Raw genomic sequence first — 18,550 nt, forward strand, 5'->3', positions numbered from 1 at the left:
ATGATAACAGAATTGGAACTGGTGTTGTACATGATAGTGGAGAAATGTAAAATAATCTGGTAAAAATCCGGATATCTGACGCTTATCTCCTTGTACAGACATCTGATCTAATAGTCTGCCATTAATCCTTAAGAAAATGGCATGTCACTGGGCAGTGGAAACACTCGCAGTGGAAACACTCGCAGTGGAAGAGAGGGTAAATCCTTGTCTACAATGCTAATAATGAACAGATAGCTCTGACTAACAATGTCTGCCCATGAGTCCAGATGTAACAGATGAGTTTATCAGTTTCATAAATGCACTGCGTTAACTTCTAGGAAAAACTATATATGACACGATAATATCAGTCGAATTGCACCCAGCACCTAACTCAGCTCTTACGATCAATACGGAAAATACTAAAAACTTATTATTTAATATTAAAACTGATTCCATTCATTAGCTTAAAAAAGTGTTTAATTTTGCTCAAATAAAATTACGATCCAAGCTCAGATGAAAGACTTAGCAACCAAATCCACTCATTTACAAGGAAGTTCCATTACTTTTTTTACTCCAATGGATCTGAAATTATAAATGAAGCCAGTCTGAAAATACTTTTAATTAAGAAGTTCCGATCATCCGGTGTCTATAGTTTTTAAGAAAATCTATGTGCTTCCATAGTAACAGACTACAAGCCTTGTGTTGTCAGTTTCTACAGTAATATTCACCTCTGTTGGTATTCTATTCCTTCACCCATTTGGTAGTTTAACATGAATAAATGGCTTTATTATAGGATGATTAGAATTTGACGAACCTCAGTCGCTATTAGAAATGGCTGCCAAAAAAAAAAATGTGTCTGATGAAAAATTATGTCTAGGACCCCTCAAAGGGGTTCTCTGGGAAAAACAACAACAAATAAATAACTAAAAGAAAATGTGGTTAAATTCATACATATAATTAGCAAAGCACAATGTCTGAGGAGCTAATCACTATAAAATTAAAATGGCCGCTGCTACACTGACAGAAACTGGTCTCAGAATGTTAAGACAGTTTTGGATAGATGCCTGTGAACAGGTGCTGTAGAAGCTTCTCCTCCCTTCATGTGTATGAAGATGTTCTCCCAGTGGATCTTCTGATGTAACATTAGATATATCAGGGGTGCAAAGGTAAGTAGAGGCTGCTTACATTGCAGTCCACCATCCACCATGTCTATCTGATCTAATACTGGAGATATCATGGGTGCTGAGGTAAGAAGAGACTGCTCACACTGCTGTCTATCCTGTCTATCTGATCTAATGTTGGAGATACCAGGTGTGCTGAGGTAATAAGAGACTTCTCACACTGCTGTCCACCCTGTCTTTCAGATATAATACTGAGTGTTAAGGAAAAAATAGGCTGCTTACACTGCTGTCCACCCTGTTTATCTTGTCTAATTCAGGAGATACCAGGCGTGCTGAGGTAAGAAGCTGCTCACACTGCTGTCCACCCTGTCTTTCTGATCTAATACTTAACATACCAGGGTACTCAATTAAGATGAGGCTGCTTACACTGCTGTACACCTTGTCTATCTGATATAATACTGGAGATATCAGTGGTGCTGAGGTAAGAAGAGGCTGCTCACACTGCTGTCCACCCTGTCTATCTGATCTAATACTGGAGATATCAGTAGTGCTGAGGTAAGAAGAGGTCACTCACACTGCTGTTCACCTTTTCTATTTGATCTAATACTGGAGATATCAGTGGTGCTGAGGTAAGAAGAGGCTGCTCACACTGCTGTCCACCCTGTCTATCTGATCTAAAACTTGAGATACCATGGGTGCTGAGCTAAGAAAAGGCTGTTCACACTGCTTTCCAGGCTGCCACCTTTTAAAGCAAAAAAATAATATTTCCACACAATATGTATATATTTCAGCCTTATACTAGTAAAACGGAAGTTAAAGCAGCAGCCAAATATTGGTAATGATGTTATTTGCAGGGCTGATGATATTTTTCTGTTTGGCTGTAATGACCATATTTGCTCGAGGATGTGACAACAGAAAGTAGTTGTATTAGTCATACATTAGCAGTTTACTAATAAATTAATGTCACAACCAATACGGCTGTACTTCCGTTTGTCATTTTTGCAACAATGGAAGAGTTGATGAGAATATAATAAGGAGATGGTCTTGAAAAATGAGAATATAAAAAGTTTGGTGATTCTAGCAGAAGAATAGACAAATGCAATTCATATGGTCACTTGGAGATGAAATTGTCTGTGATGATATTTAATAATAGAAAATTACTATTGTATAAAGCGTTGAGATCTTTCTGGAGCTTCCTACATTTGTTTTCACTGTGGGATGTCTGATTTTCTACATTTTCATCTCCCAAGGAGCTACGAAGAACTCTTAGAAAGCACCATCATTTCAATTGCCTAATATCAGCTTTTCAACAGATCCGTACAGAGGGCTGTGACTAATGTCTATGCTTCTTGTCTTTGCGTGGCCATGTTACCAGCCAACAGTGGTTGGCAAACAACTCACAGATAAATTCGAAGAAGACAGGATGCATTTATCTAGCTATTTTTGGAAATAAATTCTCCCATCATCACTTATCTATTTGATGCATTCTGTAAATGTCAACTTCATCGACGGACACATTCTCATTTGCATGAGAACAAGTGCTAAAGTGCAAGAGTTCTTGAGATGCGCTGTCATCCCCGAGAAGCAACTCAAGAACAATATGCAACGATTATGCAAACTAGCTGAGATAATATGAACATGCATATCACACAATAAACAGAGCCATATTATCAACTATGCCAGTCACAGAGCAAAGAGCCCTACATAAGGGAGTGCTTCCCATTTCTATAAATGATGCGACATAATGCGCGCAGAGAAGAGAACCTTAGAAATGATTTAATGAGCGAATTGACTTAATATGTCACAATGTTCCTAGATATAACTGAACAAAGTGGGAAGACAGGTCATTTTCCAGATGTATAATTGCCATTTTGCTCATAATAAGCAATTTTGAGATACATAATTCTTAGAAAAACCCAATGCGGAGCAAGTGTGGTAACAAATGGTCTTTTAAGGCAATATAGATGTTCAATCTTTTTCAATTTTAAATATTAAGTGTTGAATAAGAAAAGTTTAGTAAGCATAATGGAAACTTCAAGCAATTTGGAATTGCTTGTCTCTATGTAAAAAATATGATTATAGAGATAAACTGTTGGTTGTATTTCCATCGAAGAGAAAAATGAGGAACATATTTTTTTCAATAAAGTGACTCTCAGGAAATAAACTATTTTGGAAGCATCTGTTCAAGCCAAGATTTATCTCCGCTAACTGTATAAAAGAGTAACTTATTTTGTAAAAAAGATTAGTTCACCCATTGATTCTTACGGCATAAAAACTTCATAGTGGGAAGACATTCTTCATCCTTGGCCCAGCGATTTTGATATAGCGGTCGATTCACCTACTTACAGTTTGGGATTTCGGGTGGCGCTTGGTGATGATGGATATGTAAGTAGTAATGAGTGTGTAGTACACACTCACCTCTGTGTAAGACTGTGGCACCGAACACTTCCATGTTCGGTTCTCCGAGCAGTCTTCGGGGGTGCAGTGGTGCGTTGTCCGCCAAGTAAAGAATCTCTTACCAATTGTAGGTGTGATTCCTTTATTAGAAGATTCTTAAAACACATGAACCTGTTTTCGGCTTCGGACTGGAGCCTTCGTCAGGTGAGTATACGGAGCTGTACATCGGCTATACTCACCTGACAAAGGCTCTGGTCCAAAGCCGAAAACCGGTCTGTGTGTTTTAAGAATCATCTAATAAAGAAATCATACCTACAACCGGAGAGATTTCTTTACTTGGCGGACAGAGCACCACTGCACCCCCGCAGACAAGCTCTTCACTAATTCACCTACTTGGCCCCATTAGTAATACCATATTCTCCCTTAGTTGTTACTTCAGGTAGGTCAGGTAGGTCCCTTCTGTATCCATTGTGATTTGCTGGTTGTTGGGATATCCTCTATTTATTAAGTGGTTGTTATACGGAGACAACTTTATTAATGGGAATGTATCATCAGAAAATAATCTATTGGCAGTGGTTAAACAAAACATGAAAAACAGAAATCTTGAAATTTTATCACCAGCCACTGGGGCTTATTCAGCCTAAGGCTATGTTCACACACGTTGGGTTTTTCAGCGTATTTTGCTGCAGATTTTTATGCAAATTTTCAGCTACATTTGGCAGTACCAGAAAAGTCTATGAGAATCAAGAATTCTCTGTTCACGCATCTTGGTTTTTTTTTGCGCCGTATTTTGTGCCTTGGTTGGGTTTTTGGAAAATACAGCATGTCACTTCTTTCTGCGTTTTTTCAGCGTTTTTTCACCCTTAGGAAGTAATGGGTGGTGAAAAAAATGCTGAAAAAACGCAGGTAAAATTGTTCAGTGTTTTTTCAGCGTTTTTGATGGCAAAATAGAATGGGGTTCCTTTTTTCACAGAACTTTATGTACATGCCTAAATAGAGACAGAAGGACAGTGAGAAAAATACTGAAAAAACGCTGAAAAAAAGCATCATAAAAACGCAGCAAAACTTGCATATTTGATGCAGCTGATTTCCTGCCAGAGATCAGTTTTGCTGCAGATTTCTGACGTAAAAAAAACAACATGTGGGAACATAGCCTTATACTTCCTGTTTTTTGAGGAAGAGTTTACTGAAGACTCATTATCATCACAGACAGTATTACAATGATCAGCAACACCTTTGTTCACAGCTGATAACACAGGATCCAATATTCACAATAGGTGATGTCACAGCTCACCTCCTCTTCCTTTCTTTCACAATAACCTTTGAATAGATACTTTAATGCAAATTATAGGGTCTGAATCAAAGAATTGCTGCTAATAGACATGTGAATTTCCTTAAAGAATATAAAGTATGGGTCTAGAAAAGCCCTAGAGGTCAGTGTGAAATTTGCAAGATTTCTAATTTATTTTTAATACAGAAACTGTTAGAAAAAATAAATAAAACAAAAGCATTACCAAAAAATAAAAATAAAATAATTTAACATAAGAACTTGATTTAAACAGTAGGCCAATTCCTAATGACACGTTTAAAAGGTACAGTCCCATTTCTAAAATTGTATAATTTTTATTATATGCTTACTGAAATAATGTTATCCTTTAAATATTCTGTCAAATAAATTAAAATATTTAAAAAAATACAACAAATAATAAAGAATGTTTATAATAAAGGAAAAATTTTATTTGCTGAATCAGCCTTGACCTATTGGAATAACATTAGCACTTAGCAGATAAAATATTCAGATTAAGTCTGTCTAATAAATTAAAATTCTAAAAAAAATGCATTTAAAAAAATAAAACAATTTGAATTTTAGTAAAACAAAAAAAAAATAGATATTTTACTTACTGAATCAGACTTGACTTGCTAGTAATGAAGATACTTGAACATTTGGACACCATAAGAGGAAATCACAGATTTCCACTCTATCCTCTTGGCCGGAGGTCAATATTCATCTGTGATAGAGAAATGAGTGTTAAAGATGAACATCTATGAGTTTATATTGTATATCATAATATTCACCATTATTTATTATTGTTTCTTCAACACTCATTTTAACAATTGCCCAAATTCAGGGACATTTTTATTTTTGGGGAAAACATTTTTTTTTTCAATTCGCTTTTATTCAAAAATTTGCATTGCTTTGTTTTTACAAGCTCTTTGTTACCCTGCACATTCGACTTTGGCCGCCATTTTCCTGAACCGTAAAAGGCCATCAAAATGTTAAAAAATAGTAATCATTATACTCACCTCTCCGGCCTCTCCACTTTCACCATCCGGTCCTCGCGCATCTTCATACCCCCTCCGCTCACTCTGAAATCCTGGGCTTCTCATATGGGGGGACTTCTGGCTTTGATGAGGGCCCGGAGGGGATTGTGGGCAAGCACACGTAAGGGCCATGACATCATGGCATGTCCCATGACCTCGCGTGAGCATGCACAGAATCCTCTCGGATCCCATCAAAGTCGAAAGTTCCAGCCCAGCGTAAGAGACCCGTGCATTTCAGAGAGAGCAGCGGTGATATGAAGATGTAGCGAGACCGGCCTATAAAAGGCAAATGGTGCAATTTTTTAAATAAAAACCAATTACAAAAATGACTTTTAGCCAAAACTCCATGTATTTAAGTAACAAAATTGGCTAGTCTAATACACCCATGTGTCGCAGTCCGCATAAGGCAGATATTGGTAGGTCTCATGGCCAGTTTGTGCATCATGATCCGTACTCAGATTGTGTAAAACCAACATTAAGCTCAGCTCATATCGCTTTTGAAGCTTATAGTCTCCATTGTTAATTCTATTAGTTCTAACAGGAAGAATAGTGTTGCATTCTTCCTGTCAAAATGATCAACCTTATTATAAGTCAATGGGGTTTCCTGGCTGCCATTGGTAACCATCTGCTATGAATGGAAATTACTATTCAAGTGTTAATGTTCCGCTGCTAGGTACATTTTATATTGTGAATCCATTTTACCTTCATATAACTCAAAGTAGGCTGAAGTAGGGATTTCTATTTAAGCATTCCCCCTACACACAGCTTCCTTCTCTCATCACTTTCAAGACTTCTCCTGTACATACTCTCTAGTGTTGAATACACTAAATCAACAAATGAGAATCTTCCACCAGATCTGCTTATAACAATACCTTCTAACCTATGATAACCCTCTCTCCATTTACCTCAAGTATGATATCATTATAATATGTTAAATCACTTGTTTCCCCTTTTCCTCACCTAATTTTTCAAAACCGTCTCTGTTTGGAAAACCTATTTTCATATACCTTATTTGGCAATATCAAGATAACCGATACCTGTTAAAGTTAATTTGCAAGTTCTGCTTAATCTGAATTATTTGCAATTCAATTTGTGCGAATTACCAAAAAATGTCTGACATAATTTTTGCAGAAGATTGTATCAGTCACAGAAAGCTGATGTGACCACAAAGGCTCCCCATAATGCCTTGCAGCTATCATATCACATGGTATAGTGCAACCAATCGTGAGAGACTATCATATCCTGTATAAAAGCCGAGGCAGGGAGTGCAGCAGATAGTTTAAGGGCATTTTAGGATAATGAGAGGGTGTCAGAGCTCACAGATCAGCAATAGGGATAGAAAGAGAAAGACTTAAAACATTTGACAAATGCTCCAGAGAGTAATGTGTGGAATGGAAAAGGTTGGAATATCAAGCTGTGTTTTAGTTGAAAAATTTCAGAAATTTTTTATTAAGGACTGCGATTCAGTCCAAAACATGTAGGAAGAGCTCTCACATTTATTTTTTTCTATAGTACTGGGAATGTTCTGTTTTTATTAAATTCTACTAATTTGAATCTACTAGTTTTAATTTTTTTATCCATAAAATGGCTGGATATCCCTACCTTTTACTATTGCTACCACCAAGCAGGAATGTTTTTTCATCAGAGTCGAGGGTTCGCTGGCTACTTTAACGTGGGTGAGCTGGACCACACTCTCTTATTTGTTAATGTGTTTCGGCATTTCTTATTCAATAACTTTGTGAAGGAGGAAAGGAGGAATAATTATTTTTTAAAAATACAACAGAAAATTCACTATCCAGACATTTACCTGCAATCTGCTTAACAAAGTGTGCGTGTCACAAACATTTTTTTGTTTGCATACCTGTTTTAGTAGTCAAATTTTGCATCCGTACATACCACACCAATATAGCGACCTTTTGCAGGTGCTGACTTATTGTTTTATACCTTCCGAGCATTTCTTATTTTGTCATGTTTAGGAAGGGGATTGGATTTTGTTGAAAAAAAATAAAAAAAATAAAAAAGTAGAAATTTAACGATGCATGTCTGTTTTTGAACACCTGTTTTACTGGTCCAATTTGTTAACTATATACGACACACCTATAGTGCACTCTGCTGCCAGATTTTGCTTTCTATAATCGTACCTACCTGCACAACATTTCTTACTATGTTCTTTATAGCAAGGGTTGAATAATTGGGATTGAAAAAAATGATTGAAAGCTAATTATAGTGTACAAAATGTACGGTAAAAGATACAGTACGAATAGTAAAGGATGGGGTAGTGTAAAAGAAAAAAATCATACTACATCTAAGAATGTGGGAGCCGCAAGGTGCAGCAGAAGCACCTCCACCATTGGCACTAACTCTCCGTGCAATGTTACTACCAAACACGTGACACAAATGGCATCCGATGCCTCCAGCAAGAATTCTCATGGGAAGGAACTAAAGGGCATTATGGAATATATGGCCCATTGTTTCCTTCACAGCAGGATGAGGTTACCTCTGACAGTGACACCATCAGTTTGATGTTCTGCATAGAGCAGTTTGCCTGATTTCAAATGACTAAAAGTGATAATTTTTGGACAGTTTTTTAATTTTAAAAAACATAAAAATTCTGTCAGTGCACTTTTTTATTAAATTGTTTGTTGGTTACTACTGAGTTATCATCTGTTTCTATATTGTTTCTATATTGAGTTGTAATTTTGACATTATTAAGGCTATGATGCATTAAGGAGAAAGGAAAGATGTTAGATAAAGTCTTAGGAGACCTCAGAGTGTTATAAACATCTTTTCAGGGTTATTGGAATACTTGCAATTCACCGCAAATCAAATTTTTGGGAAAAACTTACTGATCCTGGCGAATTGCAGTTTTAAAAGACTCAATCACTTCTACTACCTGTTATTTACAAAAAAAAAGAAAACAAATTACTGTAATTTATTATAGACCTTAAAATAGCATCTTCAAAATGCCATGGACAAAAATATAGATAACTGCTAAACCAGCCTAAATTACTTACTCTCTTTCTGTCACATTGAACACTGTGTCTAATCTGCCAGTACAAGATTATAGAGCCGGAGAAATTGGACAAATTGATATATAGGTTTGTGGAGAAAAAACAACAGTATAACTTGCAATTTTTCAGTACCATCCCTGTTCATTCTGGATTTAGGAGTCAAGGGGGCAGTCTTAATCGGTGACTAACCGCTATCTGTATGCACAGTCATAGAAGAACGGCAATCACCAAGTAGGCACAGAATTTTCAGACAGGTGCAATTGAAGGTTGTCTACTTTAGTTGCTCAATTGACTTTTGTATGTTTATGTAAAATATGAAAAAGCTATCGTCCCCACATCCTAGATGTTTATGGCGGATGAGCAGTACTCATAATATCTTTCAAAAATTTCAGACTTACCCAAGAGAAGTCATAGATAATATTTTCAGTATCTCCTAGCTAAACTACATTGATGAAATGCGGCAATGGGGGCTTCCAATCTTTACCTGCTTCTTCACCACCCAAAGACTTTAAACGTCTGAGTGCTCCCGATAATAATAAGCAGTGACGTTCTAAAACGTCACTGCATAGGAGCGCAGTCACACACGATTCTGTACCTATTGTCAAAGACAACCGGAGTCCCCATAGAGAAGGCAGAGTTGGTTTATTGCCTTCTCCACCTTCTAAAGAAGCGTTGTATGCACAGTAATAGGAGGCGCTGATGGAATTTCCTCCTCCACTCACAGGGGTCATGATTATAAGGAGGGAACAGGAGCTGTTTAGTCATAGGAGACCCAGACAGCACTGCTATGCAGCAAGTAGGCTGTATTTCCCTTGTAACTGGGGCTAATATGCCAGCCCCAGTTACAAGGGAAATAATAATATTTCATTATTTTATTTAAATGGAACATGTCACCAGAAAAAAAAACACTATTAACCGGCATATATGGGATTAATCTGCAGGTTAATAGCGTTACTAACCTGCCCGGCGCCTACATGTAGCTGAAAGCTGTGGGGAGAAAATTAACTTTATTCTCCCTGGCAGCATTCTGTTTCAGTCACAGGGTGACAACCTGCCCTGGTTCAGTCACTGCTCTGAGTATACAGTGCAGAACCAGTGTCTCAATCAGTGCCGGGGGTGCAGTTACAGCCACCGCTCTATATTATCAGGGCAATGACTGAACCAGTGTCAGTGCTGCCCCGTTACTGAAACCAGGATGCTGCCGGGAAGAATACAGTTCATTTTCTACCCAAAGCGTTCGGCTATGTGCAGGCACAGGTTAGGTAAGTAATGCTATTAACCAGCAGATTAACCCCATATCTGCAGGTCAATAGCGTTTTTCTGGTAACAGGTTCCCTTTAAATGCCTCCCAAAGATCTTTTATGACCAAATGGGAATGGGGGGTAGAATGTGTAAAATAAACGAAAAATAAAAAACTAAATAAAAAATAACATGTAAAAAATATAAATACAAAAATATGCCACTATCAATCCAAAACGCTGTTATTAACCCCGCCCCATAAAAAAAATGTTTCAAATATATAAAAATATTTGTTACAGAAGGGGTAACAAATTTTTAAATGTATTTTAGTGGTCCTCTGTCATCATAAAAAAAATGAAAAAGGGAAAAACGCACTTATTTCCCTTACTTTTCACCGATATCACCCGTTATACCCAAAAAAAGTAAAAGGAGAAAATAACAGTGATATAAAAATGGAGTCCCATGTATCACGAAAATAAGATGTAATAATTACTTAAATATCCAAATGATAAAAAATGTGAGTTCTTTACATCGCATGTATCAAAAAAAACAAAATTGTGCCTGATCAGAAACGGCGGTAAACGTCTGGACTTGAACTGGTTACAGGATTTTTTTCCAAAAATAGAAAAAGTGTTTAAAAAAATATCATGATAAATAAATCCTAAATCCTTTTAATTAGCAAATCACACTTGTTTTTTTAAGAATATATTTACCATGATATTTTCTTTGTTCATTATTTTTTTTTTAATACGTATGGAGAAACTCAGTAATAACCAGTATATTGATCAAGCGGTTGTATTCATAGAACTATATATAGGATTAAGAATTTTCTGTTATAAATGGACCTGTCCACTGTACACATAAAAAAATAGGGATTGCATTACCTAATTACTGTACCTTGATACTGTTTAATGATGCACAGCAAACCATTCTTTCCAGCACAATAACTTACAGTATTCTCAGTGACTGTTAATATGTAATGTGACCAAGCCATAATAAAATAAAAAAAAACGTTAATTGCCTTACCAGGAGAACATCCCTTTATGTTGTGTAATGGGGCAATGCATAGATTTTTACACAACACTGCCTCATACACGACTGCTTTATATGGTTGTTACATTGGTCTGCACAGACAACAAGCTTCTAGTCACAGATGTAGCAATATTACATAGAAGCAACACTAATTGCTACTAAAGACTGCCTATTAGGTATATGTATTGTTAACCAGTTCGTATCTAAGGTGATGCATCTAAGCTTCTATTATATCTTCAAAGTTATTATCCAAAGTTTCTATATTAATATTAATTACAATTCTCATTCACAGCACCTCCCATTCATTTCTCCATTACGGCATATAGTTTCTTAGCTAATGACTCCCCAATATGAGCAAGAACAGAGTTCTGCTCTGTAAAAGAAGCACTTGTTCTGACAGTCTTTTCTAAATATGTATTTTTTTTAACCTGGAGTAAATGCCGCTGTTCTCCTGAATCCAACGTTGTTTTTCTTTTGTTCCTGCGCCTCTCCATTCTTGAGATATCACCCCCTAAGCCCAGAGGGAAGAGAGGACAATATCTCAGATGTGGAGAGGAGCAGGAACAAAAACAAGACAATTCCATTAACACTTCTCACCGGGTAGAGTACAACTACAACAAACCCAATAAACAAAAAAAGAACAAGAGTATCCTCAACATATAGCATTCCGAATATTACAATGGTAGCCATATCAATGATATTTAGTGCCAGTGAGATTGATTGTGATGGTGTCTAGTGGAGGCAAAGGGGTTGGTAGGGTAAAGTTTTGAGTATTAAGTCAGCATAGGTGGCAGGTACCAAGTCACGTGAATATTTTAGGAGTGCTGAAAAAAAATTAAGAAATCAATTAACCTCTCTCCACTGTGGCTCTTTTTGTTTTATTCACTTTAATTCTTTAATTTTTCCTGTCCATCTTCCAAGAGATTCAATCTCTAAAAAAATTTCCATCAACATAGCTGTTCAAGGGTTTATTTTTTATGACTCAGGTTGTGGTTTCGAATGGCATCACTTACTTTATTGTATAATATACTGAAAAAGGGCAACAGTTCTTTTTTGGGTAGATTGGAAAAAAAATACGATTCGGACGTTGTTTTTTTCTTTTATTTCTTTTTTTTTATTGTGGTCACTGTGAATTACAAAATAACTTTATTTTGCAGTTTTGTATGACTATGGTCATTCTGAATACATAGAGTTTGTTTATATTTTACTACTTTTTGTAAATTAAAAACTTGAAAAAATAAAAATTGTGTTTGTGTCACCATATTTATTACGAATCCCGTTTTTGTTTTTTTCCTGTACTTGGATTTTTTTTTATGTCTAGCTCTAGTTTTTAGGCCAGGTTCACTCTTGTGTTTTGACATTCTGTCTGGTCCTTTTTGGGTGGTGCAAACGGAATCAGAGGGGTCCCCTTGGTTATTATGAGATAATTGCGGCTTCTGTTATAGTTTTTGGAACTGAAAAAAATATTCTGCAGTTTTTCCTTTGGTTATAAAAACATTTCAATGACTTTAATGTGTTTTTTTCAACTTCTTAAATGGGTAAAGTAGCAAAGTGCAAGTAAAAAAAAAGAAAATCAACTTTGCAATTTATCTTTTATTAAAAAAATCCCTCAGATCTCAAAATTTGAGGAATTTTTACAGCCGTATAAATTGGACTGAGATAGGAACATACTACGTGGGCTGGCTGGCGGCTCTCCCGACCAGAAAGTGATAGCTGCATAGAAATACATGAAGTCTTTACACTCGGTTAGGGAGAGCTACCAGCCTGTCCATGCACTGCGTTCCGATCTACATTGCGTTCCGATCAACACCCTAACACTGCAGTGCTCCTTCGCTGCCTCTACTTGTACCATCTGAAAGCTTACAGCTTAGATCATTGGCCATGGCACTAGTCTAGTAAGAAGCTGGGAGGCAGAGGAGCACTGTGCTCCTGAAGAAAGAAGACTGTTACATTGTAATTACTGATGTATCATTTGTGTCATTATGTGAGCTACTAATGTAAAGTAAATGAAAAAAAGTTAATGAGATTATGGTGTAAATTTGGGGAATTTAATTTCATTCTCCCTGATATGCCACTACATGGATTTATTAATTGCAACAGAATTGTATTTAAGATACAACTGCTACTTATTGGAAAAATCTAATAAATCTATTTCCATCCAACAAGGAAAGAATCTCTTAACAGATGAGAAAAGCTTTACTTACATCTTCCCGAGCAGCTGCAAGTCGGTTTAAATGACAGCAGAAGTACAGTGTCTCATTGTTCTGGTGGATTTGCTCCAAACAGTAAGGCTCAGAAAAATCGCTTTTTTGATGTTCTCCCTATGAGTTGATGATTGTTCATCAGTAGACGGAGCTGCTCGTCACATATAACTGCGGGTTTCTTAGGAAATAGGAGATATTTTGCAAAGCCAGTATATTCCCATGTGACCAATCTGTCATGTGTGAATGATCTATAGGAGCACTCCAAGCATATGGCTTTCGCCGATAACCAAAAACAATAGGTCTATTATTGGGATATGTTTGAAAATGCAGTTGTAGGGTGGCAGCTGTCTGTGAATATAGCCTTTTCCAATAAATTCACAGAATTCAATTACACTAGAAATGATCTGGTCACTCAGCCAAATCCTAAACTGGGTTTACATCTATAAATTATTTAACCAATCAGACAAAGGTCTCAGTAATGAATAAGGTGAGCTGGACATTTACACACAAGGATATTGTGTAAGGATGGAAGCAACTGTATAGGAAACAATTGCTGAAAATGAAATCCCTATTACTCTCCATAATGCAGATAGTAAAAGAATGAGCTCCAAATGATTTCTAATAATCACTATCATTCACCAGTCCCATTTAGATTTTAATGAAACTCCAGTACTGATTACTTTTGTGTGTGGTTTATTAAGATAATGATTCATCAGCTTTAACAATGACCTAGTCTACATGGCTTTTCCAAAATTATTATTTTATTTTTTTTATTGATGTATTATACAAACCTAACTTACTAACCGGAGATGAGAAAATCATTTAAATTTCTAATTCACAAAATTCACAAAATTTTCCCAAGAAATTTGATTCATCGCCAATAGATTCGTCATACACTAAAAGTACACTAAAGCTTTCAATTGTCCTGAAGGACATGTGTGGCACTACACACTGATCTTCGCCACTCATGATTTTTAGGCTGTATTTATACGTAATGGGAAAGTGTTTTTTTTCCATGATTGTGGTATAACGTTAAACTTTTTGCTGCAATTTTTGAAAATCACGGCCAAACAATGTTATTAGAAGTGCAACAGAGCTACAACATGTGTATACAGCTTTATAGTTACTTTAGTGTTTTATAGCTTTCTCTTTCTATCTCTATGGCTATGACATCCTCTCACTTTCCAGATTCACCATAAAAATGACTGCTGCATTCCCTGCCAAGGCTTTTATTTAATCTATAATAGTCACTCATGATTATCTGTGCTATGCCATGTGAAGTGATAGCGGCAAGGCATTATAGGGAATAGGGAAGCCCACCTAGATGCACCTGAAGTCTTGCTAGTCCTCTCTGACTGATGCAAGTGGCAGACATTTTGGTGATTCACTCAAAGTGATCAAAAATTTTTCAATTTGTCAAAAATTCAACACAAGTTTGATAGGAATCAAGTTGATTCACACATCTCTACAGTATTAACAACTTGTTATCTTCCACTATTCAGTTTATGTTTAAAGAGGTTGTTTCATCTTGAGAATCCTTTTCCATTAAGGCACACAGTCATCATAGAGGGTCACCAGCTCACATCCAAGCAGAGAAACACCAATAAAAAGTGTAACGCCCGGCAAGTGGCCAACAAACACCCACACAGAGATCCTTCTTGTGCATGCTGGGACCTTAGCTTGCATGCTGTCTCCTCATGGGTGATCTACAGCCCTTAACAGGAGCACATTCACCTGAAATTTGTATTGTGAGAATTTGTCAGTGAGAACAAAGAATTGGGGCTATGATCTGCTCAGCTGTCTTAATCAATTTAAGGAAGCACTCCCTTCAAAGTTTTTATCCTCTTAATATATTGCAGTCATCATATTATATAGCACTGTGTACTCACAATTGCTCATTTTTCCCTTCTACCCAGCTAATTCTTCTGTTTTACACTAGGTCTATGACATCATGTGATTAAAAACAGACTAGTTAAATCCTTCAAAGCTCTATGTAGAAACGGGGAGTCTTTATTCCCTGCATGAGTCATCATTAGAACTACAAAGTCCTTGACAGCCCAGCTCCACCCCCTCTTCAACTTCTGACCCAGCTGTTCTCCTTGCCAGGGACTTTGCAGTGATGTAGAATTGTAGTTCTAATGATGACTCATACAGGGAAAAGAGACATCCTGTTTCTACATAGAGCTTAGAAGGATTTATCTAGTCTGTTTTTGATGTCATAGACCTAATGGAAAAGAGAAGAATTAACTGGGTAGAAGTGCGAAATGAGCAATTGTAAGTACACAGTGCTATATAATATGATGATTGCAATATATTAAGAGCATAAAAACTTTGATGGGAGTGCCTCTTTAAGGAGCCCCAGCTCATAGGGTTGAAGAACTACTCTGAAGCAAGTTATCTGACTGATGTTTAATCAATATGATAATACTTCTCTTGAACATCGCTGGAATTAATGAACTTCTGTAAAATAAAAACTATAAACACATCAATGTATTACACAGTCAATGTTCTAAAAAGATGAGACCATCATGATATTTGTAGGCTTATTTATGATTCTTAACTAGCAGCCTGATTCTTTTGTTTTGTTTTTTATGTTCTATTGTATTTGCTAACATTCAGAGAGTGGATATAATTGCAAAAGATAACGAAATCTTGGCAGTCCTTCCATTGTGATATGCAATCTCTTGGTATTTTGGAAGGGTAAAATGGGACAAATGCTTGTCTAATGTAGTGCTTCCTGATTGTTGCTTTTGTTTTTCTAGATGTTCACAGATAAAGCATTAAAAATGAGATCCAGCTCTAAGGCTATGTGCCCACGATGCAGAAATGCTCCGGATTTTTCCTGAGCATTTCTGCATCTAACTGGCAGAAAAAAACGCATGCGGATTGTACGTGCGGATTGTCCATGTGGATTGTACATGCGGATTTTAAATGCGTTTTTTCAGCCAGGGACAAGTGTTTGTCACACGTTTTACACATGCGATTTCACATGCGGGTTGTCAAGTGCTTTCCAAGCGATTTTAGCATCACTTGGAAAAGTGCTTGACAACTTGGTCACACTATACAAATCCATGCAAAGAGCATGGATTTTATATAGTGTGACTAAGTTAGTTAAAAAAAAGAATAAAAATGGTGAAAAAAAAAACAAAAAAACATTATACTCACCTTCCGATGGCCCCTGGTCTCCTTCTCCGATGCGTATGGTCTCCCCGGTGTCTTGTGGTGGTGTAAAAGGACCTTCCATAATGTCATTTAGTCATGTGACCACCGCGAAACACCGGGGAGACAAGACGTACTGGATAGAAGACCAGGGGCCATCAGAAGGTGAATATAATGTGTTTTTTTATTTTAGTTATTTTTTTACAGGTACTATGGTACCCGGGTCTGGATGAGAGTCTCCTCTTCTCCAGACCCGGGTACCATCCGCACATTGAATCGCTTAGTATCCGCATGTGCATATGTAGTTGTAGCACCCTGAGGATTCGGCTGCTACAGGGGTATTGCACCTCAAGCCAGAGGTGTGGTATTCCACTCCCGGGTAAGGATGGAGTGTGGAACTGAGCTCAGTTAGCTGCATACAATACATACATCCCATTTCCGAGGGACAGACCGATGGTACTCCCACTAGGTATATGTGCAGGTACGACAGTGTCTGTCCCTGGCTGGAGTGGGAGGGGGGTGGAACATCCCAGTAGTGTAGGGGCAGATAGGGGGAGCAGTCTGGGTAATGCTAGGAGCTCATTGGGTGCTGGTCACCTGAACTCACACATAGAGGGAGTATATAAGGTGGGAACCATCTTAGATCAGGGTCAGTCTTCTGTAGAGAGTCAGTCAGTCCTGAGAGAGGTCCAGGAGCGCCTGCAGAGAGAAGAGAGAGAGGAGGAGAGAAGGACCCAGAGGGGGAGAAGAAGGAACCCCAAGAACCCAGTATACAACCAGAAGGGTGAAGGGTTGGCACGCAAGGGAACCGGATCCCAAATTAGTGGAGGAGAGAAACAACCCTCAGCTAAGAACCGGAGGCTGCGACATTACATGTGGAGCAGCCCCTCACCAAGTCCACAAGGAAGGCACACCAGGTATAGGGTCAGGGAACCCCGAAGAGGTGCACCCACCAAGAGGCCCGAGGGAGCCGGACATAAGTGGACCCCTGGTGAGAAAGGCCAGTAGAAAGGACAGTCAGAAAGGGAGCTCAGGACCACGCTCCAGAATTGCTTGGGGGTTGGCCGAGTCCAGGACCTGGTGGACGCAGCACGGCTCGGGCGGTCACTCAAGGCCAGAGTGACCAACAGAACAGCAGTAAGTAAAAACCCTGAACTGCACAGCCCGACTCTGAGTCTTCTTACCATCCACACTGCACCACCACTACCACCATCCTCTACACCTGACCCCCTGAGGCTATACCCCTCCCGTTGGGGGTTATACTACCGGAAGCTGCACACACACCACCAGCCTCAGCGGACCCTGCTGCAGCGGCGGCCGTATTGATCGCAAATCAACGGGTGGCGTAGTCGACACTAAGAACACTAACAACATCTGTAAAGACTGCCACACACGGAGTTTGACACCCTGGGCACGGACCGGGTCGCCGCCACTCGGAGACTACAACCCCCATCTGATCTGGCTCCGGGTATCCCCCAAACAACACTGGCCCAGGGGGCGCGTCAACTTTGGCGTAGTCGGCAGGATAACGTGCCCGCAACAACCGGGTACTGCGTGCCTGAAGAAAAGTTCACCGTTACCTCAAAAAGAAGTCTCCCGCCGGTTCCGGAGGGTCCCCGCCAACGGACCCCATCACAGGTCGTTTCCCACCGGTTGTCCGCCATTTGCAGCTTTTTCCCGCCATCCATGGAGTTTCCCGCCACTGGGAGACGATTCCCGCCATTTCCAAAGATTTCCCGCCTTGGAAGAGCGGACGCCATTATGGGCGTGCCAGAGGGTGGCAAAAGGCCACCTCCCATCGTGGGCCAGGTCGAAGAATGGTGCCAAAAGCGGAAACCGCGCCCACCAACAGAGACTGTGATGCTGGAAGTGTCCATCAGCGTGAGAGAACTGCCCCTGGAACTGACAATCACTAAGTTGCCCCGGGACCACCCTCAATGTGGGCGGAGACAGAACAAAGGAGCGAAGATGGGTGCAGCCTGGAGGAGTCTGGAGAGAGCGCACCCGGAGACAAGAAGTCTGGAGAGGAGTCCAGAGAAAGCGTACCCGGAGATGGAGGGAGAGACAGGCAGCACCGACCCAGTGG

The 18,550-nt window shown here is 38.7% G+C and overlaps 1 protein-coding gene across 3 annotated transcripts in view; it reads right to left on the reverse strand.

The window, feature by feature from the left end:
• Positions 1-18,550, reverse strand: part of B3GALT1 (beta-1,3-galactosyltransferase 1) — a 513,983-nt gene that overhangs the window by 116,762 nt on the left and 378,671 nt on the right. For all 3 annotated transcript variants that reach the window (XR_012250678.1, XM_073647010.1, XM_073647011.1), the window contains one exon: positions 5,400-5,506. The gene's annotated coding sequence lies outside the window, so the exon portion shown is untranslated. The remainder of the gene's footprint in view (positions 1-5,399; positions 5,507-18,550) is intronic.

The sequence above is a fragment of the Phyllobates terribilis genome, unplaced genomic scaffold (assembly GCF_046119375.1).
Source record: "Phyllobates terribilis strain yellow unplaced genomic scaffold, ASM4611937v1 Scaffold_9__5_contigs__length_417890890, whole genome shotgun sequence".
NCBI lineage: Eukaryota > Metazoa > Chordata > Amphibia > Anura > Dendrobatidae > Phyllobates > Phyllobates terribilis.